The sequence below is a fragment of the Mesoplodon bidens genome (genome assembly GCF_964165515.1).
Source record: "Mesoplodon bidens genome assembly, chromosome: 5".
NCBI lineage: Eukaryota > Metazoa > Chordata > Mammalia > Artiodactyla > Ziphiidae > Mesoplodon > Mesoplodon bidens.
This window is the reverse complement of record NC_138161.1, coordinates 100,421,903-100,448,583: the sequence shown is the minus strand read 5'-3', so window position 1 is coordinate 100,448,583 and position 26,681 is coordinate 100,421,903. Positions and strand designations below refer to the sequence as shown.

The window sequence follows — 26,681 nt, the reverse complement described above, 5'->3', positions numbered from 1 at the left end:
AGCCTTTCCTCCCCCAAGGTTATAAACAAATTCTCCTATATTTTCTTTTAATAGTTTTATAGCTTTGGTTTTTTTACACTTAGCTCTCTAATCCATCTGGAATGTATTTTGTGAAAGGTGTGAAGCAGGAATCAACTTTATGTTTTTTCACAAGGATAGCCAATTGTCTCTACACTATTTTTTGAAGAGTTCATCCTTTCCATGCTGTTTCTTTTTTCTTTTCTTTTCTTTTTTTAAATTTTAAATATTACCGTATTTTTATTCGTCTCATAGGTGGATGTTCCTTCATTGCAGCGGCAGCGAGGGGAAAGAGGAGAGGGAAACAACAACAAGAACAAAAGGAAATTCTAGTTATCGACATACTCGCGCCGGCTGAGGCCGGCCTGCTGTCAACCTCCGGTGGAATCGCATGCCGGCGCCGGAACCGGCCCGGCATGGGGAGTGAGGAATCCGTCCCCTCCCCGGCAGTTGTACCTCGCCCTGGGACGTTGGAGAAAAATGCTGCCGGGTCCCAGGTCCCCGGGTCCCGCGTGCCCTGTCCGCGGCCGTCACTGAGCGGAGAAATGAGCACCAGGAGGATGGGGTTCGTCATCGTGTCCCCGCCGCCCTGCGCTCCCGCTGCGGCCCGCTCACTCGACTGCGGGTTGTCCCCATGCTGTTTCTAAATGCTACTTTATCACATCCTGAATTCCTCTCTAGACAAGAACCCCTTTTAAACTCCCTATTCAGTGACCTTGATCCAATCATTTGTCTTGTCCCGTGCGAGCACACCACCATTTTAATTAGTACAGCTTGATGGTGTTTTGTAATCTGATAGGGCAAGTCCTCCCTCATTGTTCTTCTTCAAATATTTCTTGGCTATTCCGACACAGTTATTCTTCCAGATTATCTTTAGAATTGGCTTGTTAAATTTCACACATAGACACATCCTGTTGTGATTCTGATTGGCATTATGTTGAATTTATAGAATTCTTCGGGCAGAACTGACATCTTCACAGTGTCAAGTGTTCTCACCCAAGGGCTCTGTGTATTTACTGAGGGATTCTCTTATGTCTCAGGCCTGACTCTGAGGCCAACTCCACTGCTCACTAGCTCTGTGATCTAGGGTGTGGCTCAGCCTCTCTGAGACCCGGCTCCTCCGTCATCTTTGACGTAGGAACAGCGCGTCCTATCCCAGAGCTGATGGAGAGTTAAATAAGAGCAAATGTGCGAAAGCCCTAGATGCTGAGCTCCTAGAGGGCAGGCCTTTGCCTCATTTAACCTCACCACCCAGGAGAGTCAGCTCTCTGAACAGCCCTAAGGGAAAAAGGAGAACCCAATGCTTTCATTTAGGCAGATTCAGGGGGCTCAGGGTGGGGTTTGACTCATCACTGTATTAGGTACTTTACATATATTATTTCATTTGTCCTCAAAACAAGCCTCTGAGGTAGGTTCTATCATCCTCTTTTCATAGCTGAGAAAAATGAGACTCAGACAGTGACCTGTCTGCCCTCGGATGCAAGGATCTAATAAGCTACAACCTGCACCCTCTGTCCTGCCTAGTTAGGGAGCCAATGGGGCCTCTCCTGCTCATAAAGCTGGAGCTTCAAGATGGTCTGCTAGTCTCCTGTCTGAGGTCTAATGACCCTAGAGCAGACCTGGCCCCAAGATACCCACATGAGCATTCAGCACTTAGCACAGGGTCTAGCACATATTAGGAGCTTGCTGAATCAGATCAGAACAAAGTCCAAACATCACAATGTGAATGCTACAGATAGTACAGTAACTGCTAGACAAGCTCAGAGGAAGAAAAGGGCTCTGTGGACTGGGGAAATCATGGAAAGCTTCCAAGTGGTGGTGAGACTGTAATAGGCCTGAGAGATGGAGAGGATTTAGACAAACATAACAGAGCATTCTATATAGAATCAGAGCTAGTAGGGCCAAGCAGGTGAGCCAATTGGCTGGATAAGCAGTGAGTGTGAACAGAGAAAGGCATTTCTTTTTTTTCTTCTTTTTCTTTTTTTGGCGGTACGCGGGCCTCTCACTGTTGTGGCCTCTCCCGTTGCAGAGCACAGGCTCCGGACACGCAGGTTCAACGGCCATGGCTCACGGGCCCAGCCACTCTGCGGCATGTGGGATCTTCCCGGACCAGGGCACGAACCCGTGTCCCCTGCCTCAGCAGGCGGACTCTCAACCACTGCGCCACCAGGGAAGCCCGAGAAAGGCATTTCTTAATGACTGAGGGCTTGGCTGAGCTGGGCAGCGTCTCCAGGCTGGAGCAAGGCTGGAAGGCCAGAAGGTCATGGATCTGGTATCTACTAGGCCCATCTAGCTTAGTTCCCCACAGTGTCCTGAAGTTAAACTTCACTTTCCAGGAGCAGCTCTCACAGCCTGTTGCCATGGCACCAAAACACACAGACCAGCCGTGGAAGTTGGCTGGGAGGGGCAGGAAGGGGCTGCTTTCCTCATGCCCTTTGCCTGCCCCACACTGCATCCTGACCCTGTCTCTTCACTCTGACTTTGTCTCCCCACTCCATGCACAGTGTGTATATGTGTGGGCACCTGGGCATGAGCTGTATGCCCTTGGGTAAGTGCCTCGGCCTCTCTGAACTCAGGAGATAATAATTTCCAGGTATGCGCATATTCTCCTGGGCACGGGGTAGTCCATCTTGCTCCTATTAGGAAAGGAACAGCCTCATGGCATAGCCACTGTTAATACCTTCATATACTCTGAAAGGAAAAGAGAAGGAAACAACCCAGTACATGCCAGGTTCTCTGTATACAGGATGCCAGATTGACTTTGGGGGTTTAAAAAACCAAAGCACATGAGTTCAGATCCTCTGAGAAGCTAGACCCCAAGATGGGATTAGATATGCAAGAGAGTAATTTGCTGAAGCATCTGTGAAAGAAAAAGGGAAGTGAGCCAGAGGAGCAGAGAACTGTCAGGCCATGCTGTGGGTCTGAGCCCTGTGAGGGAGAGAGGGAAGGAAGAAGGGTGGGATGGGTAGTGTAATTCTTGGGAGGTTTCAGCCAAGCCAATAGGAAGTTTTTGAGCTAAAGTCCCTCCCAGAGGAGGCTGCATTGCTCAGGAGCGGGCCTCTCTTAGGACCCCTGCTGTGCTCGGTGTGGGGAGAGGGAGCAAGCCTGTGGGAAGTGTGGCCCCAGCACCAATGCTCAGCAGCTGGGGCCCTTGGCCAATTACACCCCCCAGAGTAGGAGACCTGGTCAGTGCATTTTCATGGCCACTACCCAAAGCAAAATGGAACCACCACCTACTTCATAGCCCAAGAAAGGCTCGGTACTGAAGTAAAGACCATGAATTTGAGCACACCTCACCATAAGGCTCCTCTGCTTACTAACTGTGTGATTCCAGTTAAAGTTTTCAATAACCTGATTTTCAGCTTCTCTACGGAATGGGGTAACAACTCCTTTTTCATGGGTTGCTAAGAAGATAATCTAGGACCTGAAACCCTCCCTCCCCAGCTCCAATAGGGAAAAACTACCTGGAACTGATTGACTGAGAGCCTCAGTCAGAAGTCCAAAGGAGAAAGCTCTTTCGTTTTTCCAAGGGGAGGGGTCAAGAGGTTGGAAGACTGAAAAACATGGATAGAAAGGAAAGCCTCCCTGAGGCCCACTCAAGGTAGACGTGGATGTGGTATGGTCACTTGAGGGGAAAACTACAGATTGTTCTGCACCACCTGGATATTAAGTGCTTCATAATCTCATAAAAATATAGAGGTTCTACAATTCTCTCAAAAAAATTTGGAATAAAAAGTTTATTCACAAAATTTATCAGTTAAGAATGCCTTCAGCTGCAAATATCCGAAAACTCAACTAATTGTGTCTTACGGGAATTTCCTGGCAGTCCAGTGGTTAGGACTCGGCACTTTCTCTGCCATGGCCTGGGTTCAGTCCCTGATCAGGGAACTAAGATCTCCCAAGCCATGTGGCATGGCCAAAAAATAATAATAAATAATTACATTACTGTCTTAAGCAGTAAAGTCATTCAATTACCTCATATAACAATAAGTTTGAAGGTAGTTTAGTTTCTCAGTAATGCCAGCGTGCTGGATCCATGTCTCTGTTCTTCTTTTGGCCTTTGCCTCATGGTCACAAGATGGATACCATAGCTCCAAACATCACACCCTCATACAATAGTGTTCCAAAGAAGAAGAAAGGGGAAGGTATAAAAGAGGCATTTACCTCTCATTTTTTCTTTTCAGGGAGAAAAACCTTTCCCAGAAGCCCCCTGAAGATTAGTCCCTTATGTCTCATTGGCCAGAACTAGACCACGGCTCAACCAATCACCAGCAAAAGTATCTCTGGGCACATGGCTGCTTGAACAAGATCAAGATCTGTTAGCAAAGAAGACTGCAGGAATGTCACTTGAGAAGGCAACAAGGGCGCCTTCCACAGGAAGAATTTCTGGAAACAGAATGAATCTTTCCATCCTTCTGAGCATAGCTGAGGGGTTACACAAGCACATAAACACATACAGTATAATGGGAACGTGATAAATAATGTACAGGACATTACATGATAAATGATGTACAGGAATCAGGCTAAGAAAGAAATCCATCCAATCAATGAAGGGCAGGGATTCAGGGGTGACTAGAATAGTGGATACAGTCCATTATAGTGAAGATGACAGACTCTTTGCCCTGGGGGTGGGAACAGGTCAGAGAAACCCTCACAGAATCTACATCTGAACAGAGTGCTACCAGATGAGTAGGAGTTCACAGGCAAACTGTTTTGGAGATGAGCAGACTCACCCACAAAGAGCCATGTTTGTGCAGGTGAACAAATGGTTCAGTATTTTGAAAGGTTAAGGTTAAAGGATAGGCAGTATGTGAGAGGAGGCCAGATCCATGCAGGGGCCAGGAATTGGATAATGGGGAGCTATTGAAAAGTTGTAAGCAGGAGATTGGCTTAAATAAATATTCACTTTTAAATGATTACAAAATTGAAGGAATCTCAAAAATATTTTGCCAAGCAAAAGAATACAAACTATATGATTTCATTTATGTGAAGCTCTACAGAATAGGCAAAACTAATCTACGATGAATGTTATCAGAGCAGCAACTGCCCATGGGAACAGGGATTGACCAAAGAAGATCATGAGGAACATTAAGGGATGATGGAAATCTTCTATATCTTCACTGGAGTGGTGGTTACATGGATGTAATATACTTACTAAAATTTATCAAATTGTATACTTAAAATATGTGCTTTCATTGTATGCAAATTATACCTTAAAATTTTTTTTTGGTAAAAAGTAACCTGATGGGCGGATTGTGGGAGAATCTGGAGGTGGGGAACCAGTGAGAACGCTGCGGGCATAGTCTAGGAGGAAGATCCCACAGCCTGAATTGAGGCAGGGTGTGGGAGCAGAGGAAGGACAGGGCTGGAGAAGGAACAAGGCTGTTTGATGCATTGGATTTGGGAGGGGAGCTGGCGGGAAAGAGAAGACGCAAGATGACTCCTGGCCTGTGGCTGGGATGAATGGCATCAGTCTCTGAGACAGAGACTCCAAGAGGAGTTACAGGCTGGGAGGAAGGAGGAAGGAGAAATGAGCTCAGATGTGGAAACACTGAGTTTGTGATGGAGATTTTTTTGGGCGATTGAACATGTGGATCTAGATTTCAGGAGAGAGAGGTGGGCTGGAGAGAGTTTGGTCCTCAAAATATGGAACTAGATGGGTCTCCCAAAGGGAACGAGCTGAGTGGGAAGAAGTGGGCAGAGGCAGGAGGGGAGAGAGCCCTGGGGAGTACCAACAGCTAAGTGCTGGTCAGAAGACAAGGCTCCAGCTCAGGGAACTACGAAGGAAAGGTAAAACATAGGAGAAGCGCTGGGGTAGAGGGTGTCCTCACAGAGGCTTAGAGGAAGGAAGGAGGTCAAGAAGGGGAAAGTGGTCAGTTGTGTTAAATGCTTCAAAAATGCCATATAGGCTCAGAGAGAGTGTGGATAGATTCGAGACCAACACACATAGGTGAAATGCATTCAAATTCACATCTCCTGACTCTAGAACCAGTGCTTTTTCTATATCCTGTGAAACAGTGGGCTCCAAAGGAACATGAAAAATGCAGGAGAATCTACAAAGGCCCTTCCTCATCTTTTTTTCAGTCAGCACCATTCATGAAGCTTCCAGATTTAAATAAATTAGGGTTCAACTGAACAGCGGAGTACTATGGAGCTCTTTGAAATAATAAGGTAGAGCTATGTGTACTTCTGAAAGACGCCCACTTTGCTGACTACATGTTTTGTCAGAGGAAATTATACCTCTGGGAGGATACACACCAAAATGTCAACAAGGTTAACTCTGAACTGCCAGATTATGTGTGATTTTTGAAACTATGCTTAAATTTTTGCTAATGTGTATTTTCTAGCTTTTCTAGACATAGAAACTTTAATCTAGAGTGTAAAGGATGCTTAGCTGGATCCTGGGGGAGAAGAGAAGATCCCTGTCTCAGGGGGAGTTCAAGAAGGGTTCATGGAGTTCCCACTGTCACAGCCATTAGGAAAGGGAAGGGATGAGGTCCCAAGTCTCCTCCCAGCAGTACAGGGACACTGGGTGGCCAGGTTCGATGGAGAAAGTCTTCACTGAGAAGGCAAGTTTGGAGATGACAACAGATGACTGGGACCACTGGGGCCTCCTGGAGAGGTCCTGAAAGAGGTCTTGGCAGGGCCATCTTGACATGACTCATCTAGACCAGTGGATGAGGGCTGGGGAGACCATGGGCCTTCATGGAGTCTGGAGGCTCAGCTTGCCTCACGTGGCCCTCTCTGCCAGGAACACATACCCTGTTCTGCCTGGAATGCCCTCTACATTCCTCTTCCTGGCAAACACCTACCTTGCTGTTGTTGTTGTTGTTTTGGCCATGCCATGTGGCTTGTGGGATCTTAGTTCCCTGACCAGGGATCGAACCTGGGCCCCCTGCAGTGAAAGCGAGGAGTCCTAACCGTTGGAGCACCAGGGAAGTCCCCACCTACCTAACTTTAAGACCCTGCTCAAATATGGCTTTCTTGGAGAAGCCTCCGGCAGCACAGAGGCAGAAGACATCACACACATACACCACTGTCTTCATGCCTTGCAATTGCAACCTCCTATGTAATTAACCTGATTTCAGGTCTGTGTACCTTACTAGCCAGTGTGCTCCTCCAGGCCATTATCAAGCTGACTGTCAGGAAGACTCATCCATCCTGTGAGTCCACAGCTGGCAGGTCCCCAAACAAAAACAGAGGTTCTAGAGGAAATGAAGGAGTCCAAGAACGAGCAAATGGGTCTGTGCATGGATAGAGCCCGCCTCGGTAACCAAACACTCCTAGTGAGTGTTCCCACCCTCACCCAGTGTGGGCACCAGTGACCAGACCCAAGTGCTAGTTCCCTCCCCAGGTGGTTACCCCAATATGTGTCCTGGGGACCAGATGCCAACTAGGTGTGACAGTCACACACTAAAGGCACTGGAGAAGGGAGTGTGTATTGAGAAAGGGGACCACCACCTGAGAGAAAGGAAGAAAAGCAGGAACTCAAACAAGATTCAGAAATTGGCCCTAGGGCTTCCCTGGTGGCGCAGTGGTTGAGAGTCCGCCTGCCGATGCAGGGGACACAGGTTCGTGCCCCGGTCTGGGAAGATCCCACATGCCGCGGAGCAGCTGGGCCCGTGAGCCATGGCCGCTGGGCCTGTGCATCTGGAGCCTGTGCTCCGCAACGGGAGAGGCCACAATGGTGAGAGGCCCGCGTACCACCAAAAAAAAAAAAAAAAAAAAGAAATTGGCCCTTTCTGAAAGCTTTCCACGCTGAGCTTTGAGAACCAAGATGAAAAGCATAAATACTGAATTTAAGAACCAAAGGCACTCTCTAAGGAGAATGGGACATTTCCATGTAAGGCAACAAAATTAGAAGAAAAGAATGAAACTCTCCTGATGCATCAAACAGCTTAAAGGGATCCAGAGATTACTCGTTAGTTACGCAGAAAGCTTCTCAGAGAACTAAAATGATAATGACCGTGCCAAAGAAAGTGGAAGTCAGGCCAGGTTATGAAGAAGGGTTACAGTACAAGAAAATAACAAAAGGCTGTGGAGAGAAAAATCAGGAGAGTCGTTCAGAAAAAGAAATGAGACACAACTTGTATAAGGTAGCAAAAGAATGAGAAAAACATTTTCTAGCTCTAACAGGCCAACAAAAGGGGATAAGCAGATTATTGGCTCATTTTGAGTTGGGGAGAGAAAGCCTATAAGCAATGACACTAAAAAAGCAGAGGCTTTTAATTTTTTCTTAGCCTAAAAAGGTCAGCTGTGATCTAAAAGCTGAAAGAGGCACTGCATGGGATCATGAAAAGGCAGGAAGCCAAGGGGGAAAGGGAAGAACTTGTGTATTCACATCCACGGTCCTGATGACTTACATGCTTAGGTACTTAAGGAATTGGCCCAAGGTGGAATCAGATCACTAGCTCTCACCCTGAGGGGATTTATGGGGAACTGGTGAGGGGCCTGGAGACAAGAGGGAGACCCAGGCAGCCTGTCCCTGCCTCTCTTTAAACCTGGAGGAAAGCAGATGCCTTTGGAAGTTCTGGGACCATCAACCAAGCTGCTATAATAGATAACTACTGGGACACGTCGTCAAAAAATCAATCTTCAAACACTAGGTCATAAGGAATTAGGTAATAACCAGCACTGCTTTCCAAAGAACACATTCTGTCAGAGTAATCCAATTTCCTTCCAGGACAGAATGATGGGCCTGGTAAACCAGGAATGGCAGCAGACACATAATCTTCCTTAACTTAAAGAGCATGGCATTTAATTTCACCTTTCATGAGAAGTCTCAAAAGAAAAACTGGGGATATGGGGTCTCTGGTTGGCCTTTCTGGGGTTGGGCAAATGAAAAGAGGTTGAAGGGTTAACCCAAATAGCAGTTCTTTATGTTCTATGTAGTGTGGATGGTTTAAAATGGGCAGAGGTAGGGGTGGGCAGGGTAACTGTGCTGGTGGTAGCAGGTAACAGAAGTGTTAAAGGAGATGAGAGGGGTAGTGGAGATGGTACTAGTGAGAAAGGTAGTGATATTAGTGGAGGTGATGGTGGTAATGGTGAAGGAACTAGAGGTGATGATGGTAGTGGAGATGGTACTAGTGAGAAAGGTAGTGATATTAGTGGAGGTGATGGTGGTAATGGTGAAGGAACTAGAGGTGATGATGGTAGTGGAGATGGAAGTAATGGTTGTGGTAGATGTGGTGGCTGTGAATGTATGGATGGTGGTGGAGGTGGAGGTCATGGTTGAGACAATGATGGAAATGCTAAGAGTGGTGGAGGTGGAGTTGGTGATTATAGTGGAGGTGATGGTGAGGAGTGACAGAGATGTTGCTAGGGGCGAGTGTGGAGGTGGTTATGGTTATGGTGATGAAGACAGAAGTGGTGGTTGTGATGGAGATGGATGGTGATAATGGTGGAGAGAGAAGTGGTGGGGGCACAGATGGTGGTGGAGATAGTACTGGTGATAAAGGTCGTGATACTAGTGGAGGTGGTGATGGAGGTCATGGTTGAGGGGGAAATGATGGTGATGAGATTGATGGTGATGTTGATAGTGGTGGGTGTGGAGGTGGTGGTGGTTATGGTGGTAAAGATAGAGGTGGTGGATGTGGTGGAGATGAACAAGATGATAGTGGTGGAAATGGAGACAGTGGTAATGATGGAGATGGAAGCAGTGGTGGTGATGGAGATGGTGGTAACAGTGGTGATAGAAATGCAAACAGTGATAGTGGTAAGAATGGAAATGGTGACAGTGCTGATGGTCCTGGTGGTCACAGACTAGACCTAGTAAATCTGGGTTTCACAGCTGTCCTTTTGGACATCTATAATGGACACCCACACTAGCTTGTTCTTTCCTGAGAGAAGTGGGCACACTGTAGGCCATTTGGTGCCCATCCTCATTCTGACCACCTCACCACTACCTGTTAATCCTGGGGCAACAAACCCCTTCTCTGCCCAGATGGGCTGGGTGGCGGTGGACCTTAAGAAGTCCGTGTGGGGAGGATTTCCTCCAGCCCAAAGGTGTGAGCATGGCCTGAGAGTCCCCACAGCCAAGGAGAGGGAAAGGCTCCCTGGGCCAGGTGGAGACGGACAGTCTGTGCTCAAGAGCCCTTGTTAGCAGAAGGCTATTCCCAGCTCGGGAAGTTGTACAAGCTGGGGTCTGGGGAGGCCTTTTGCGGGTTCTGGTTTATACACCTCTTTCCGGCCTGACTTCTATTACTGCAGCCCATGGACTAGGGGCTGGGAAGGGTGGGCTAAAGGCTTCCCTCCACCTTGGTTTCTGCCAGGATGTGGCTGTTTTGTTGACAGGAAATAAAATTAAAACACCCCCAGGTGTGTGGGCCAGTGTGTCTCAGGAGCCCTGGGGGTGGGAAAGAGGTGGGTCGTTGGAGCCTACAGCAGGCTTCATGGAATGTGTGGTAGAAGAGGGGGTTGCCAGCTCGGGCTGGACTCCCTGAAAACATTCTTGAGGCTGGGAACTCAGCTCCAGATTGAAAAGTTCTTGCCCAGCTCCTTGCTGTCTGCACAGCCCCAACTGGCTGTGTGACTGGGGGGAGGTTCTTGAACCAATTTGGGCCTCATGATGTTCCCTTCTACCCTAGAGAGTTGGGCGAGATGATCTCCGAGGTCCTGCAGCTATAGGTCCAGTCCCCTAAACGTACTTCACTCCCCAGCAATGTCCAAAAGCCCACCCCACCCACCCGACTTCACACATCCTCTCCACCTGTAGGGCCAGAGTCCTCACGGTCTGTGGCCCCAGCTCAAAGCCAGGTCAGCTATAAAGCCCACTTGTGTTGGGCAGGCAGAAGCAACCTCTTCCTCCTCTAGACCCCTGTCACCTTTGTCTACCCTCTGTGTTGAACTGTCAGACAGGAGGGTGCCAGACTCAGTGCCTTCACCAGCTTGTCTGGACCTCATAGGCTCGAACCTCATTCATATCCTATCTCTCTTGGCAACCAATGCAGGGCTGGCAGAAGATGCTGGAAAAGTGAAGAGTGAGTGAATATTATACCTAGAGAAACCGAGGCCCCAAGTGGTCAAGTAGCCAAGACTTAGAGCCCAGATCTCTGGGCCTCTAGTGCATTGCCAGATATGGTGCCAGGGCTGGAAAGGCCTATTGTAACAGAGGTTCCACCTGTCTAATCCTTGCTTAGAGTCTCCCTTCTCATAGATCTTGTGTGTGAGCTCCCAGCAGTTCATAGACCCTGTTTGTGCAGTAAAATGTTTAACTGCAAAGAGTTCTATCTTTATAACTGCTAAATTATTTTAATATCATTGAAATTTAAATCCAGATTTTAAAAATATTCAGAGAACTTAGGAATTCTGAGAATAGGTACCATCCTAGCTCACAAACTCATTCACAGGAAGGTGTGAATGACTGATATAGCCTTTTCACTGTGTTGCTAGGTCCTAGGGTAATTTGCATTTTTAAACATACCCTTGGAAAGGACAATGCATAACTTATCAGGTGGCCTTATAAGGTGAAATGGCAGTCCTTGGGTCAACCAGCATGGTGAGAGGCTCTTGAAACCCTTCAAAAGAAGCTCTGTCCAGGACACCAGATCATGCTGTGCTTAAGTTGGGGATGGATATGTGTGTGTGTGCATATACCCAGGCGTGGGAAGGTAAGGGGGCGGGGAGGGGAAGAGGTTCCAGGTTCCAGTTCCAGAAAAAGGATGGCTTCCTCTTCCAAACTGTCACTCTGCTTCCCAATCAGCCCTGCTGATGAGGGAGGGCTCTCCGCAGTACTGCAGACAGCCCCCCTGCCCTCCCCCTCCACCCCACATACACACATACACATAGCTTCTCCCTCCAGGCTGCACTCACATGCTCTCTCATCTCTGCAGAGATGAGGACAAAAATTCAGTCCCCATAGAACAGCAGGAGCCCCGGAGAGGTGTCTGGTTCTGAGACTCACTGCGTAACCTTGAGCATGCACCCTCTCTGCACCTCTCTTTCTCCGTCTATAATGAGAGATTTGGATTAGATGGTTTCAGAGGTCCCTTCCAGCCCTGACCAATTCTCCTCTCCTTATGTCATGAAAGGTCCTGTGGTGACACAGAGGGGCAGGGGCTTCAGATTCATATGAATCTGAGCGCAAATTCTGACTCAAGTTCTTTTTAGCTAGGTGATCTTAGCCAAGGTACTCAGCTTCCCTGAACTTCACTTTTCTCATCTTTAGATTAAGGATAACACCTTCCATTACACAGACTTGTAAGCATTAGAGATGAAAAACATAGTGTGCCTGGTTTGCTCTCAATTAATGGTACTTATTATTATTATACCGGCTGAGGAAGGTTGTGAAAAGCCATTTGCATAGCAGCTGGAAGCATGGACTCTGAAGCCCCGTACCCTGTGCCTGAATTCCAGTTTAGCCACTATCTAGCATTGTGACCTTGCGTAGCCAACTTAACTCTACACCTCCATGTCCTCATCTCTAAAATGAGGATAATAATTAGAGCTATCTCATAGAATTGTTGCAAGAACAAAATTATTCAATAAATTGAGACACAAGACGATGTCATGTAGTGAGTACTCAAAAATAACAACTATGTTATAAACAGCCTGGGGATAGCTATGTGTATGGGTGTATGTGTGTGAGGGTGGGAATGCTCCCACCACTCTCCATCTCCTCCCACCCCCACTTTTGCTAAGTTAAGAATTTGAGGGGGGCTTCCCTGGTGGCGCAGTGGTTGAGAGTCCACCTGCCGATGCAGGGGACACGGGTTCGTGCCCCGGTCCGGGAAGATCCCACGTGCAGCAGAGCAGCTGGGCCCATGAGCCATGGCCGCTGAGCCTGCACGTCTGGAGCCTGTGCTCTGGGGCGGGAGAAGCCACAGCAGTGAGAGGCCCACGTACCGCAAAAAAAAAAAAAAAAAGAATTTGAGGGAATGCCTGGCAGTCCAGTGGTTAGGACTCTGTGCATCCACTTCCGGGGGCCGGGGTTTGATCCCTGGTCGGGGAACTAAGATCCCGCAAGCCACGTGGCACGGCCAAAATAATAATAATAATAATTTGAAGTCCTATTCTCTTTCCATCATTCAGCTCCTCGGCCTATGAACCTCCCAGTTTTCATTCAGCACCCGGAGCCTGGTGACCCTCATCTTCCCTGGCTCTTTCAGGAAGCTGACCTCATTGCTGGGCCCTCCCTGAAACCTGCCCTCCTCTGCCCCATGCAGCTTGTTAGCTTGTTCCTGTAGCCTCTGTGGAGCCAGGCTTCACCCAGCCTATATGTGCCTAGGTAGCCAGCCCTCACTCAGAGCTCAGGGGGCGTGTGACCCACCAGGAGCACAGGAATGTGCTCAGAGAAAGGGATGGTGCCGCCTCCCTTATCTAGGTCCCCGATAGCATTCACTGACCCTAAGTTCTTCCTTAGAGCTGCCTTACACCTCTGCTACTCATTCTTGAGATCTTCTTCAGGTCTTTACAAACAATGCTTTCTTCAGCTAATGAGCCTTTGACCAATCGGTAGAGAGTCAGGGAAACAAATGAAAACAAAAGTCAAAAGCTCTTTTTTGCTCATTAGATTGGCAAATATGTATATATTATATGATACCCTGTGGCAAAGATGTGAAAGAATGGGGATGCTCATACTTTGATGGAAGGACTGTAAATTGATACAAAGATACTTCCCTCTTTGGAGGGAAGTTTAGTACTATTCATAAGAACTTAAAACAAGCATATCCCTGACCCATTGATGCCACTTCTAGGAATCTATCCTGTAGAAATACCTCTATCTGCTCAAAGATATTCTTACAAAGATGGATGTGTATAAAGCATTGTGATTGCAAAACTTTGGAGACAATATAAATGTCCAGTGGTCAGGAAAAAAAAAATAAATGGAATAGCTATACAAAGGAAGATTACACAACTTTAAAACTGGCATATATATGTGTGTGTGTGTGTGTGTGTGTGTGTATATATATACACACACACACACATATATATATGGGAATATTAAGATAAAAATGGCATTTTGCAGAAAAATATAAATGGTTTGATCTCATTTAGGAAAAAATAATGCCCACTCTTTCCCCCCTCATCTCAGCTGGGTGGAGGCTTCCTGCAAGTTCAGGCTGGCCCAGGACAAGCTGCACTGGGTCGAAAGCCCAGCCCCTTCCTTCCAGCCAAATGGGTCAGTGCCCCAGGATGGCCACACCTGGGGAAGGAAGGACCGCTGAGGCCCCAGGGTCAGAACTCCTACCCAGCGAAGCAAAATGGAAGCAGCCTCCATTCTGAGGCAGACAGACCTGGGTTCACATCAGGCTTTCATCTCTTACCAGCTGAGTGACCTTGGGCAAAGTTCCTCACCACTCTGAGCCTCCATTTTTCCATCTATAAAAGGGGATTAATAACACCTACTGCACTGCGTGGTGGGGAATTAAATGAGACAATGAATAAGAAGATACAAGACAATCTCAGTAAATGCCAGCCCTCTCCTGTCTCCTCAAAGATTTCTTTTACTTTGCTTTCAAATTCCTGTAATCCAACCTCAGCAGCATCCCTGCTCATCAGCACTTCCAGCCTCCCCACCCTACTCCTGATTTGGCCTCCATGGTGAATTCTTCCCAGGTCCACCCTTACCCTCACTAGAGGACCACACTGAGGCCTCCTCCACCACTGAGTTGAGTTGAATAAGGCGATGAAGAGTGTTCCCTCCAGGTCAAAGCATCCTCTCCTCCTCCCCCCACCTACCACCCAGATGTGTCTCCTTCTGTTCCTTCCCACCTGTGCCCTAGCTCCCACCCTTTGGCCTGCTTCAGGACATGACCCCATCAGTCAACTCCCCTTTCTCTCCTTGGCATCTTCAACCCATCCCTCCCCTCCACTCCAACCTTATAGTTAAGCTCAAGCGGGTCCCACCATAAAACACCCACTTCTCCTCCCTGCTTCCCACCCCATCTCCCATCTTCTTTTTACCACGGAGCCGCCTCCTTCTGACCCTCCTGCCATCAATCCGGGGACCTTTGCTCAGTCTCCTTCTCCGGGTCCCTCACTTTGACTTCTGGTCAACAGTGGGGACAGTTAGCCACAGGTCCTTGGAAACGTGCTCCTGGTTTTTGCGACTGCAGATGCTCTGCAACGCCCAGGATTCTGCCCTCTGACACGCACCTCACACCTCCTGCAGCCCGTCCCCTCTCCACCCTCCGAGAGCAACCTGAGGGCTGGACTTCCAACCTGTTGCTGACAGAGTGACCCAGCTTGGGAATAAATTTGACCCTTGTTCCCCCTTTTTCAGAGTAGAAAACTGAAGCCCAACAACATCGTCAAGTAACTTCCCCAAGGCCACACAGCGGGTGAGTAGAGCCCTGTAGCCTTTATCATGGAATCAGTGCTTCCGGAACTTTCCTCTCTCCGGAACTTCTTCCCGTCTACTCTACACCCTTTCTCCGCCCTCAGCCAGGTGCATATTTGAATTAAAACGTCCCTAATTCGTCTCCATTTTCGCCAGGGTGGGTCAGACCCCGCTGCGTGGGTCCCAGCCTCTGGCCCGCGCACCTCCACACCATCCTCCCCCGGGCCCGGGAACCCCGAGCACCTGCCCAGAAAGGGGGCGGGAAGCGTCCGCAGAGGCCGGGCCCCTGCCCTACCCTGGCCGGCCCGCTCGGGCCCCCCACCTCTAGCCCTTCGCCCCTCGCCGCCAAGCGCACGGCTCCCAAGCGTGGGAGGGTCTGATTGACCTTGGCAAGAGGCAGTCAAGCTCTCAAAGGCCTCGGCCCCTCGCGGCCGCCCCGGCGCCGGGGCTCCGGTTACTGCTGCCACCATCTCTGTTTCGCGCCCGGCCAGGGCCCGGGGGAGGGGTGCTGGGAGGAGCCCAGTCCGACCCCCGGCAGCAGCGGTCCGCTGCCGGAGACGAGATCTGATGAGAATGTCTTCCTGCAAATTAAGCCTTCTCAGGACTCTCCATCCGGTGCCGGCAGCGAGCCGGGCGCACTGGGAGCCAGTCCTGGGGGCGGCGCGGGCGCAGCGGCGGCGGCCAGGGCTCAGCACCCCTCCCTGGGTCCCCCCACCCCACCGCCTGCACACAGGGTCGGCCGGCTCCGGGTCGGAGAGTGGAGCCCACCTACCAATGCCTCCCAGAACGAGTGCCAGCTGTGCCCCTCCTCTGCCCCGCTCGGGCTGCCCAAAGTGTCCCCGCACCTCTCCCTCTCATACCTCTTACCGGTCGGGAGACACCCCACCCCCTCTCCTGGGCTCTAGAGGCGAGACCCCTGGGGTCCAGTCTAGTTTTTGCTCCGAGATAGCAGTGGTACTTGGACAACTGCTTCTCCGTTTTCCCGGATGTAAAAAGGGGTAACAGTACCCTTCTCTGCTGGTTCTCGTGGGGATTCATGATCCTGTATGCGAAGCACCCGCCGCAGTGCCCAGGACGCAGTAAGCCGAGGGTCCTACGCGGCATCAACCCTAGGGCTTCAGGAACTCTGGGAACTCCGCCCACCCCCATTGTTTGCGAACGTTATCCACCTGAGCTTTTCGGTGAAATGAATCTGAAGTCTTCACTCATATAGAGGAGTCTCCAAGGGGTGCGAGAGTTTCAAGTATATTTGGAAGAGGAAGAGGTAGAAGCAGAATTCTGGATAATGGCGCTCTCCTGGAAAAACAGACTGCAAGATTTTCTCCAGGAAAATAAAAAGCAAATGTCCTAACGGAAAGAACTTCGCCTTGCACTTACTATAGGCAGGCTTATAGGCAATGAATTTCATTATTGTTTAATAACTATTATTATCCCCATTTTACAGGTGAGGGAACTGAGGCTCAAGTGATGCCCCCAGGATTACAGAATTGTTTAAATAATGGAGTTCCAAGTTGAACCCAGCTTCTCTAATTCCAAATCCTGTTTTCTTCTTTGCTACCCTACACTGCCTCTGGACGGGACTATTTTGTGCTATTTATAGTTTCTGCACTTTTTTTCTTAGTATTGGTGAATTTTTTAAAAAAGATTCCTGCCTGTTTTAACTGCGCTGAAGAAAGATAAAGAGGAAAGCGTGTGTCTGCACTTGTATCTGGATTCAAAATACCAAGCAGAGGTTTGGGGTGGGGTGGCAGTGAGCAAGTGTCAGGGAAGGTGAGATTCCAGGAGCTGGAGTGGCAGGGCATCTTGAGAAGCCACTAGGGATCCCCTCTGGCTCTAACCACGAAGAGGTGGTGCCTTAAACACAGTCCTCCCACACTTCCCACACTGGGGATCCGGGTAGGTCTTCAAGCGCTCAGCCCCAGGCCTGCCCAGCTCTGCAGTAGGAAGGATGCTTGGCCCAGAGGTGGCCCAACACTAGGCCTGCCTCCCTTGGGGGTATCTGCCTCGCAGCCAGAGCAGGACGCACCTCTGGGAGGACAGACAGAGAGGCATTCAGAGATTGAGACAGGGACAGACAAAGGTGGGGAGGAAGCACTATAATAAGAGGGAGAGACAGGAACCCACAGGGGAACAAGGGAGCTATTCAGAGTTAGAAAGAGAGGGGAAGCCGCTGGGGAGAGAGAGAAAAGACAGAGAAAGAGGGGAGAAAAGAGAGACAGACAACCAGGCAAGGGGATGGTGGACACGAAAGGGAAGAGACAGAGCAGAGGGTGAAAGAGTGGAGGAGTGAGAAAGGCGGGCAGAAAAGGCAAAGCAGAGAGTGGAAACAAAGGGGAGAAAGCAGAGAAAGAGGAGAAAGGGCGAGGCAACAAGAAAAGAGAAGAGGGCAGGAGGAGAAGGGAAGGAGAGAAGAAGGTGTGAGGGGACGAGAGGGAGAGCCGAGAAGGCCACGGGGAGGAAGGCGGAGGCAGCGCCAAGAGCGGGGAGAGGGAGGGGAGACAGCGGAGACGAGGAGGGCTGCGGGGCCGGTGGCTGGGACAGTGTGCTAAGCCTTTTCTCTCTTTTTTGGAGTGGGCGGCGGATCTCCGCCGAGATAACCCAGCCAAGCCCCCTGCCCCGCGTCCCAGCGAGGGGCCGCAGCTGTATAAATAGCGGGGGTGGGGGAGCGGGGCTGCTGCCCAAGGGTCAGCGACACCGGAGAAGGCTTTGCTGTCATTAGCTAATTGAGCCCCAGATGTTAAGAAAAGGTTACGTCCTCCTCCGGAGAGTTTTTCTTTTTAAACACTTTACACAGATTCCCCGGCCAAAATGGCCGGGAGGCGACCGGGCCCGCACCCACCCCACCCCCAGCCCACTCCCCTCGTCCCGCCCCCCCCACCAGGGCCCCAGCCCCCGGGACTCCCGGAAGCTGCCCGCCGCGGCCGCTGCCCCTGTAATCCCAGTGGCCTGCCCGGAGGCGCGGCGGGCAGGAGCGGGGACCACCGGCGGAGGAGCCAGCCCCCAGCCCGGGCCGCCGACTGGGAGGTCAGCCCGGAGGGAGGGCGGCGGGGAGCGGGGGACCCCGGGGAGAGGGTCTCTCAGGCTCTTAATCCCCCTGAAGGTTGCAGATCAAAGACGCTAGCGCGGAGGCAGAGGCGGTGCGGGTGGGGGCGGGAGGCTAGCTCGGGCCGCAGCCTCCCCCGTGCGCCGTGGGCGGGGCTCCCCGGCCTAGGAAGCCAGGCTGCCAGCCGCGGGGGAGGGCGCTCCGGCTGCGGCGTGAGGTGCGCAAGCCCGCGGGGGAGTCGCCCCAGCGTCCCCACGGTGCCTTCGTGGAACTTCCCCTCCCTGGGGACTGAGGGAAGGATGCATGTTCCTCCCGCCTCCGGAGAACAAAACTCCAGAATGCCAGACACTTGACATATATTCTTCATTTAATCTTCACAGCAATCCAAAAATTGTTATTACTATTAGTTCATAAATAAGGAAAGCTTCTGAGACGTTAAAGCCACTTGCCCAAGGACACACACAGCTAGAAAGCGGCAGGGCTGGAAATAATTCCACAGGGTTCGAGGCCCTGCCCTGCCCTTAGCCCTCACTACTCTCCTCCAGCCCCTCTACCCTTCCCTCTTCTCTCCCATCCTCTTCCTCTGTCCTCCCAGGCTCCTGCAGTCCCGCAAGAACAGAGCCACCCACCTGTGGCCCTGGCAGGTGGGGTAGGGTGGGGGAACAGCCCGGTGTCGGAGGCGCGGCCAGTGTGGCAACAGCTACAGGCTAAATGTGCAAGATGGGGCCCGGCAAGCCTGACTTGAATCTAAGGTGAAAGAGTGCTCCTGTTGCCCCTGCCCCAGGGGTGGGGCTCCCTGCTCAGAAGAGAACCAAGCAAGTCAGAGCTGGAAGGGGCCTTCGGATGATCTGATCCAATGCTCTTCTTTGACAGATGAAGCTGAGCCCCAGAGAGGTGATGTGTCCTCCCCAAGATCACACGGCGAGTTGGTGGCAGAGCAGGAATGCGAGCCCAGGAATGCCCTTTGCTGAGTGCCTACTTGGTGTCCCACACTGGAATCGCCCTGCACACACGATGTTGTTTAGCTCTTCAGCAACGCTACAAGGTGGAGATTATCATCTCCATCTCTAGGGATGAGGAAACTGAGGCTTGTAGAAGCTAAGGGTTCCCAAGGTCTCCCATCTAGAACTTGCTAGAGCTGATTTTGAACCCAGATCTTCCTAACAACTTCCCTTTCCACACACCCAGAATATTGGGGCAAAGGAGTGGGGATTGAGGGATGGAGAGGGTGTCTTGAGCTGAACAGCTCTAGAGACACAAAAGGAAGGGGACACAGGCTGGCAAAAGTCCCTTCCTGCAATATAAGTCTAGATTGGCTCTCCATGGCCTCCTTGAGTGGCCCAAATACTGAGGTCCTTCGAGAATTCCCTTTTGAATGTCAGTGGGAGGGAGAAAAAAATTGGCTGGTGGCCCTTCTGGGTTGTGAGGGTCTGGAGAGGCAAGAGAGGCTTTAATCCACAGGTTCCCTCTAATTTCCTGCTGGGGAAGGGGGTGGGGGTAGAGGGGGGTGGGGGAGGGGTGGCAGGCCACAGTTCAGGTCCAGGCAGATGAAGAGGCCCTAGAGCTTAGCTGCCCCATCCCAGAGCCACACGTGGCTTCTCAGGGGACACCATCAGTGCCATCCCGCTCAGCTGCATAGACTCCAAAAGCTTCATCCTCATACCTCTCCCCCTTCCCAGCCTCCTTCCGTGGCCCTACCCCACCTCTTCTTTGCTTCCCACTGACTCCATTTCACTCATTCATCCATAAATACATTCAACAAAAATTTGTTAAGTAAGGACTATGTGTCAACACTGTGCCAGGCACTGGGGATACAGCAGAAAGCAGACTGCCTTTTTGGAGCTTGCAGTCTAGCGGGAAGGCAGAATTAACCAAATAGATATGTAAATCAACTTATAATTACAAATTGGTGTTAGGAAGGAAAGTATGGGGTGTTTTGAGAAGTTATAACAACAAGAGGTCTGTATATATGGGATGATTATTGAGACAATAGAGACTAAAAATGATTATTACTAATAATTACCCAAACAGGAGGACTAAGGCAATCATGCCCACACATCACCTGCAATTCTAGGGTGGGTCTCCAGTCCTCCCCCAGCAGTGACCACCCAGTCTGTCCCTGAGGGCCCAGCTGATATGGGTGGTAGTGGAATGATTAGATGGTGGCCCTGATGCCGACAGCCCCCTCTGCCACCCCGCTCAGAACTGAGGGGGTGCCCAGTCCAGAGGTGGTAAGGAAGCTGGGAGCACGGGTGGGCTGGGTCTGGAGGAGGGGATAGTGTGCCCAGTTGATGGGAGTATGAGCCTCTGGCATCACTCCAGGGAGAAATCCCTCCCTGCTCTGCCTTCTAACCAGGTCCTCCGGTACACACTCACACAGTGCACAGTGTGCACTCTGGCACTCTCCCTGACTCTTTAGGGAAGGGTCTGTGTAAAGTGCAGTAGAGCTAGACAGGCCCTGCGTTGAGGTCAGACAGCCTTGGCCTCAGACCCCACTTCAGCCAGTTCCTGACCTTTTGACCTCAGGCGAGGCTCTTGGGACCCTTGAGCCTCCTGTCCCCTCTCTGTTCTTGGAGAGAGCAAGAGCCTAGCCATGTATGGCTGTGAAGATTTAATGAGCTCATGCATGGAAAGCACTGAATATAGTGCCTGGCCCCATGGTTCGCCATTAATAAATGGCAGCTGTCACTCTGATTGTATAACATGATAATTAATATATAATGGTAATGAAAGAAACCTCACTCATGCCCCCTGGGCTCCCACCTGGTTCCCTGAGCCTCTCTGGGAGGTCACTCCCATGGTCGACCTCCTGTGAGAAGGAGCTTTAGAGGTCTGTGAAAATCATCTCAGCCACCCCAGAACCTCTTGAGGTCAAGGCAGGACACACAGTGGGTGCTCAGCATTGACTGGGGTAGCTGGGGAGGGGTGGGGAGGCAGTCTGGAAGAGGTCCATGTGTGCTGCAGGGGACGGCACCTCCTGGCTCTGACCCCCAGGCTCTCTGAGCACAAGGCAGACTGTCCCACCGTACTGGGTAGGGCCTGGCCCAACTCTATACTCTTCACAGGCTGGAGGGCCAGGCTGGAAAGGTCTGGCCCAGTTGAGCGCTCCCAGTCAGTGGGGCAGAGTCACAGCCAAAGCCACCGCAGCTGCTTCAGCGGCTGCAGGGCACAGGGCACACCTGGAATCCATTAGGCCCGGCCAGGAGCTTGTTCCCTCTCGGCATAAATAGAGTGAAGGGTTTGTTTTGACTCCTTTAAATTGTTCAGATTGTAGGGCCTGAGAATTGGAAGCCCCCAATGCCCTGATGGACAAACAGACCATGAGACAGCGGGCTGAGATAGCAGGATGAGAGTCCAGCCTGTTCCTGGTTCCTTGTCACCTTCCCTGCTTAGCTAGGCCTCTGGTAATGGTAATCACAGCCACACTCCATGGATGGGCATGATGCTTGCTCTTGTGCCTTATCTCCCCAGCAACTGTGCAAGGTAGAATTTGAGGCCCAAACTTCTAGATGAGGAGGGGCAGTGACTTGCCTAAGGTCACTGGGCTAGTAAGGGCAGATCAGGATTCCACACCAAGCTTGTCTGATGCCAAGGCCAGTAGAGGTCTTTACAGGCACCACCAAGACTGCAGTGGGGGTGGAGTGGGTCACTGTCAGGAACTCTAGACACACAAAACTACAGTTGCTCAGACCTTCACCTCAGCCAGAAGACAGGAATCTGAACCTCTGCACTGGGCTCCTTCTCCCAAGTCACCAGCTTCTGACCTCAATTGCCCCAGGCAGTTGTGCCCCCCAGGTCAGGGTCAGGTTGACCTTGGCGGGAGGGAGAGTCTGTGGGCCCTGGGCTGCTGCCAGAGGCCTCACGAAATGAAAGGGAACCTTGTCCCGTCCCACACAAGGCCCATTCTCTGAGCATCTTGTGCCAGCCCAGCCCCCATGGACCAAGACCTGATCCCTCTTTGCCAGCTATTCATAGACTCATGGAAGAGCATCCGTCGCCAGGGGCAGAGCCCTTAGAAGTCCCCGGGCCCAGCCCATAGGGTTTACAGTGATGGAAACTGAGGCCCAGGAAACGGAGGGACTCCCTCAAGGCCATATAGTTAGTTACTGGCAGAGCAAAGACTCAAACCCTGTCTGTCCCTTACTTCCCAGGCCTAAGCCTTTTCCCCAGGATCTGGGCCTCACCCTAAACAGGCAGCCTGCCTTACCTCCCTCCCTCATGGAGAATCCACAGCTGTGCTCCCCAACCCCTCTTCACTTCCACAGAGAGACCAGCAATGAAGGTTTGTTGGATTCTCCATTTCTAACTTTTCAATCATCTCAACTACCCAACTTAGAAGGGGTTGTCCTGTGAGGCAGTGATTGCCCCATCCTTGGGAGTGGTCAAGCAGAGGCTGGTTGCCCGCTGGTCATGGAGGTTGCAGAGTGCGGACCCTGCTGTCTGAGAAGTGGTCTCTCTAGACATTCCCAGCTGACCTGGCTGGACTCCTCACAGCCCTGGGGTGACCCAAGTGAAGATGAGGCCTCGCAAGAGCACTGGGCTCAGAAGGCCAAAGTGCTCCCACAGTGTGCGTGTACTGGCCCCATCCTCCAGTGGAGAAGACAGATTTGTAAAGGTTCTCTCTGAGAGCCTGTAAACCATCCCCTCGCCTCCAGGCTTCTCACGCTTCCTTCGCCATGGGGAGCCCACACCTTCAGACAACAGAGGTTTGGTCCCCACAAGAGCCACCCAGCAAAGTTTAGGCCTTCTTAGGCCTCTGATTCCATTGTCCTCCTCATCTTGGGGAACAGACCCTTGGGGCTGAAGCAGGGTATGAAATCCCAGAGGAAAGCAGGGCCTCCTGGGAAAGGGGAACCCCCGCCCGTCCCAATTCTTCCCAGGCTGAGCCCTGGGCTTGGCCCAGCCCAGCGGGTCTGTTCAGACTCCAGAGTAGGGACCTGGAGTGGCCTGGGCCGTTGCTTCCCCACTCCCTACACACTCTACGGGTTCCCCTTGAAGAAAGGGCCCTGCCGCCTGGAGAGGAAGGTAGGCCTGGGAGTGGGGAGGGGAGCTGAGAGCAGAAGGTGGGTTGGTCAAGGTTATTTTCCTGGAAAATAATCATATAATAATCATATAATCAATTTGCAAAGAAAATCTTATTTTCTAGGAAATAAACACACTGCTGCCCCTCAGCATTCTCACAGAGGCACATACAACACCTCAAAAGTCGGCCCTTTTGCTGGTTGAAATGTCTCCATGTATCATAATGGGGATCTGGTGGAACCGAGTGAGGCCCAGGCCCAGCAGGGACTGGAGGGCAGCCCAAAAGAGGTCCTCAGGGTCTCTGTCAATAGCCACAGGAACCTGAAGGGGGGTGGAGTAAGGGGCAGGAACGGGACTTTGGGAGGAGTACCTGAAGGGGAAGGGCTGAGAAAATGGTGCTGTTGGACCTTTGCAGGAAGAGGCCAGGGGCCAGCAAGAGTAGGGTTTAGGACAGCAGCGGCTGATGTTCAAGTGAACGTGCTTGGCTGCACTGTGCTGGTGGCATCCTCCTGCCACAGCCTAGACCTTGGTTGATGGCCCACGAGGCACAGCCCAGAGTTCCTGTGTCCTGAGTGGGGCAACGATTCAGGAAGACAACAGCCACCGCAGCAGCGGGGAGGAGAAGCACAGACATCTCAGGAGTCCTTGGAAATACTGATGGGTTGGGTTGTGAGGGTGTCCTGCGTTGCTGGTTTGGGAGCTGGGGTCACTCGATTGTTATGAATATTTGAGCATTAAAGGGAAGAGGCGATCCTTGGAAGGCTAAGACTTGCTGACACCCAAGAGGTGGACACAAAATAAACAACGGCCTTTAACTAAGAATCTGCCATGCCAAGCACTTAACATATGTTGTCTCACTCACTGGCATAACAGCCCTGCCAGGGAGCATTATTGTGCCCATTTGATAGATACAGAGACTGAGGATCTGAGAGGCTGTGTCCAGCCCAAGGCCGGTTATTAAACAGCAGAACCTTGACTCTTAACTGTTGTCCTGACAGCTCTAGGGCAGTATTCTTTCCTCTGCTCTACAGCGCCGAGAAGGGCCGGAGCGTAGTATCAGGGGTTGCCAGACCCCTTGCCGTGCCCAACACACACCCTCTCACATCTGCGGAGACTGAGGGGCCTGGAGGGGTGAAACACTTGTCTGCGATCACACAGCTCCTCAGGAGTTGAACCAGGCCAGTCTTCAGGGCAGTAAAAGTGCTCTGAACTGCTGACCAGAGGGAAACTCCCGCCCCCATCAATCTGTCATATCCACCCTGGTTCAGCTTCTGTGGTTGTAAGTCGTTTTCTTAGACCACCCCCCCCCCCCGCACACACACACCTGTTGTTTGGGGGGGTCTTGAGGCAGGGCCCTCTGAGCAGGATACTGCCCCTCATTTCAGCCTTTCCTCCCCCACCATCCACCCCGGCGGATGGCTTGCTCCCCGCTCCCTGGCCCCAGCCCCCAAGGGACCCTGGGTCTCTGGTTTTTGTCAGGCCTGAGAGCTGGTGGGATTGATTTATGAGACGAGCCCCTCCCCTCCCCTCACCCTGAGCCCTTGGTCCTCCTCCCCCTTCTCCTCCTCTTCCTCTTCCAACTCCTCCCCAACCCCCCTGCCGCCCGACTGCCTGCTCAGTTTTCCACAGAGTCAGGATTTCCCTGGGGCTGGGGGCGCCAGGCCAAGAACAACACAAGACCGGTTCCCCTACCTCCCCTGCCCCTCCCATCCCCCTCTAGCTCGCACACCGCCGCTGCATGGGCCCCCTCAGTTGAGAGGGGGAGTTGAGAAGAGAGGTCTGGGCCCAGCCGGGTCCCCAAGGAGGGGCCAGAAGCCGAGGCCCCTCCCATCCTGAGCCGTGGCTGCCCCCCGCCCCCCTTCATTCCCTCAGAAGTGCCTTTCTTCAAGGGCTCCCACTGGGGAGTACACAGAGGAGGACTCTGGAAGTCCACACTGGGCTGGGGGGAAAACAGAATTCTGAGAGCTCGCTGAGGTCGGGTGGCGCGTGTCAAAAGGGGTGAACACGTCCTGCACTCTGATGGGGCAGGTCCGTGAAGACCCTGGGAATCTACACTGAGGGCAAAGCAGAAAGGAGTCTGGGAGCCTCTCTTGGCTCTGGGAGGGGGCAGGCAGGGAGGGCAAAGCAGAAAGGAGTCTGGGGGCATCTGTTGGCTCTGGGAGGGGGCAGGCAGGGCAGAGAGAGGCGTCTGACACACCCACACTGGAGGTGGGTGGGGAGCAAGGTCTCCAGAAGGTTAGTGGGCTCAGGTAGGAGTGGGAAGGGGGGTCCCGATCAGTCTCTGGTTTCCTCTCCACAGGGTGGGACTTGAGTCACAAGGAGGAAGGAGATATAGGACAAAAGGTATGACAAAGGCAGAAGCCTGCACGATGGGGATAGTGTCAGAGGAGCAGCCAGCAGGCAGAGCCCAGGGCGGGGATCAGGGTAGGGGAGGGTCAGGGCCGAAAGGGGGCTGGAGTCGTGGCCTGGGTCTGCGTCCTCCTTCCATCCCGATCCCAGACTTGATTCTGGCCCTTGAATCTAGGCCAGGAGGTATGGGAGTGGGGTGGCTGAGGAACATTGTTTCCTGCTGGAGAAGGGGTCCAGACACCCAGACCACGACAGGAAGACTGACAGAACTTCTCCCTAGAAAAGTACTTCCTCGGGCTTCCCTGGTGGCGCAGTGGTTAAGAATCTGCCTGCCAATGCAGGGGACACGGGTTCAAGCCCTGGTCCGGGAAGACCCCGCATGCCGCAGAGCAACTAAGCCCTCGCACCACAACTACTGAGCCTGCGCCCTAGAGCCCGTGCTCCGCAACAAGAGAAGCCATTGCAATAAGAAGCCCGCGCACCGCAACGAAGAGTAGCCCCCGCTCGCCACAACTAGAGAAAGCCCACGCGCAGCAACGAAGACCCGAGGCAGCCAAAAATAAATATGTCAAAAAAAAAAGGAAAAGTGCTCCCTGAAGCTCCGCCCACAGCTGGCCAGCCAGCAGGACAGGAAGCTGGCGCTGGAGGAGCGAGCGACCTGATGTCCCGCTGGCCACTCCCTCCCTTAGCCAGTCCCCTAGCCGCTCCCCCACCCCACCCCCATCAGACGAGGCCTTAATGCCTCTCCAGGCGGTGTGAACCCGGCGACCCCTTCAAGGTTGCCTCTTTCACACAGCAGCTCCTTTGATGAGTCTCTGCAGGCCTTGGTTTTCCTCTGCTGTGTGTGCCCCTGCCTGGCCCCGCAGTGAACCCCCCATTGCTCACCCCTCCCCTTATTTCAGAGCAAGGCCTAGTCCTGGCTCTGACTGGGGAGGAGAGGCCCTCCCCAGGCTGCCCAGAGCAGCTCTG

General features: G+C 51.9%; 1 long non-coding RNA gene across 1 annotated transcript; it reads left to right on the top strand.

Annotated features, from left to right (window-relative positions):
- The first annotated feature begins 18,252 nt into the window (after positions 1-18,252).
- Positions 18,253-20,080, top strand: LOC308617785. The gene is made up of 3 exons (XR_014015937.1): positions 18,253-18,322; positions 18,937-19,093; positions 19,215-20,080. It is a non-coding gene; the product is annotated as an uncharacterized lncRNA (long non-coding RNA).
- Positions 20,081-26,681: the final 6,601 nt, after the last annotated feature.